Source organism: Bombus huntii, unplaced genomic scaffold (assembly GCF_024542735.1).
Source record: "Bombus huntii isolate Logan2020A unplaced genomic scaffold, iyBomHunt1.1 ctg00000233.1, whole genome shotgun sequence".
Taxonomy (NCBI): domain Eukaryota; kingdom Metazoa; phylum Arthropoda; class Insecta; order Hymenoptera; family Apidae; genus Bombus; species Bombus huntii.
This window is the reverse complement of record NW_026099450.1, coordinates 7,836-10,090: the sequence shown is the minus strand read 5'-3', so window position 1 is coordinate 10,090 and position 2,255 is coordinate 7,836. Positions and strand designations below refer to the sequence as shown.

General features: G+C 49.7%; 1 non-coding gene across 1 annotated transcript; it reads left to right on the top strand.

Annotated features, from left to right (window-relative positions):
- Nucleotides 1-1,811: 1,811 nt before the first annotated feature.
- Nucleotides 1,812-1,966, top strand: LOC126877744 (5.8S ribosomal RNA). Its single transcript, XR_007695291.1, has one exon. It is a non-coding gene; the product is annotated as a 5.8S ribosomal RNA (ribosomal RNA).
- The last annotated feature ends 289 nt before the right edge of the window (nucleotides 1,967-2,255 follow it).

Here is a 2,255-nt window from a genome sequence, read left to right as displayed (position 1 = left end):
CTGAACGAGACTTAAAGTTTCATATTATATACCGTTCAGAGGGGACCGGCTGTCTATCCTCGTTGTCGTGAGTCGGACACCCGTGCCGTCGCTAGAGTTTTTCAAACTCTGCTTCTGGATATCGGGACGAAAGACCGCGCGAGGACGACGGATGCGAGTCCCATCGAATTTTTGACTTACACACTACCTGAACGAGACTTAAAGTTTCATATAATATACCGTTCAGAGGGGACCGGCTGTCTTTCCTCGTTGTCGTGAGTCGGACACCCGTGCCGTCGCTAGAGTTTTTCAAACTCTGCTTCTGGATATCGGGACGAAAGACCGCGCGAGGACGACGGATGCGAGTCCCATCGAATTTTTTATTTAAACACTACCTGAACGAGACTTAAAGTTTCATATAATATACCGTTCAGAGGGGACCGGCTGTCTTTCCTCGTTGTCGTGAGTCGGACACCCGTGCCGTCGCTAGAGTTTTTCAAACTCTGCTTCTGGATATCGGGACGAAAGACCGCGCGAGGACGACGGATGCGAGTCCCATCGAATTTTTTATTTAAACACTACCTGAACGAGACTTAAAGTTTCATATAATATACCGTTCAGAGGGGACCGGCTGTCTTTCCTCGTTGTCGTGAGTCGGAGACCCGTGCCGTCGCTAGAGTTTTTCAAACTCTGCTTCTGGATATCGGGACGAAAGACCGCGCGAGGACGACGGATGCGAGTCCCATCGAATTTTTGATTTACACACTACCTGAACGAGACTTAAAGTTTCATCCAGTTTGTCGTCTATCATCTCATATATAATATACCGTTCAGAGGGGACCGGCTGTCTATCCTCGTTGTCGTGAGTCGGACACCCGTGCCGTCGCTAGAGTTTTTCAAACTCTGCTTCTGGATGTTGGGACGAAAGACCGCGCGAGGACGATGGATGCGAGTCCCATCGAATTTTTGATTTACAAGACACACACTACCTGAACGAGACTAAAGTTTCATCGAGTTTATCGTCGCATAACCCGTTCGGAGGGGACCGGCTGTCTATCCTCGTTGTCGTGAGTCGGACACCCGTGCCGTCGCTAGAGTTTTTCAAACTCTGCTTCTGGATATCGGGACGAAAGACCGCGCGAGGACGATGGCTGCGAGTCCCATCGAATTTTTGTTTTTTTTTTTTTTAAAAAAAAAAACACCACCCGAACGGAGATGTGTTCTATCTTTCGTCGATTTTTCATGCTTTCAGTCGGTCGCGTGGTCGCCATCCGTTCGGAGGGGATCGCCGGCTTCGAAACCTCGATGTCGTGAGTCGGACACCCGTGCCGTCGCTAGAGTTTTTCAAACTCTGCTTCTGGATATTGGGACGAAAGACCGCTCGAGGCGGACGGCCGCGCGAATCCCATCGAATCTTTACTATCACCCGAACGATGGAGAGATGCACGCGCGCTGTTTCTTGAATAATTGGACGAGAGAGTAGAATCAAACACATATATAACATGGGCTAGCCACCGTGCTTACTCGTTCGCGAGATCGTGTGCTGTACAGAGGATTCAGAATCGGGTGTATATATCCCCGTCGTTTCCTGACGAACGGAGCTTCGATCTCGATGGTTGTTATATATCATAATGTACTTTACGCCCGGCCGGCGAACGCGCGTATCTTCGCGCGTTCGTCGTTTTCTTTTTTTTTCGAACGTTTTTGTGTCGTCAATCCTATGGCGACTTCTGCGCGTTCGATTCCCGTTGGTCGAACGTGACGGAACTCGGCTTCGCTAGAACCGAGAAGAGTACATTTGAGTATTGAACTGTTGTAAATTTATAAAAGATTACCCTGAACGGTGGATCACTTGGCTCGTGGGTCGATGAAGAACGCAGCTAATTGCGCGTCAACGTGTGAACTGCAGGACACATGAACATCGACATTTCGAACGCACATTGCGGTCCACGGATACAATTCCTGGACCACGCCTGGCTGAGGGTTGCTCACGTAAACCTAAGACTGCTTGCGTTGCGTATCGTTACTCTCCGTATCTGTCTCTCTCTGTCCCTTCTTGCCTTAACAACCCGCCGTCGTTCTTCTTTATATAAGAGAACGTTTCAGAGTCGGACGAAGGTACAAGAACGAGGATACGAATAAGAGCGGACGGAGAGAACATACGCGACGTACGAGCGATTGTTGGACGCTCGTCGGCGTTCGTCGCGGTCGTGCAGAGACCGTGCAAGTCGTACGCATGCTCGATATATAATCTATCGTGTTCACGGGAGACTACG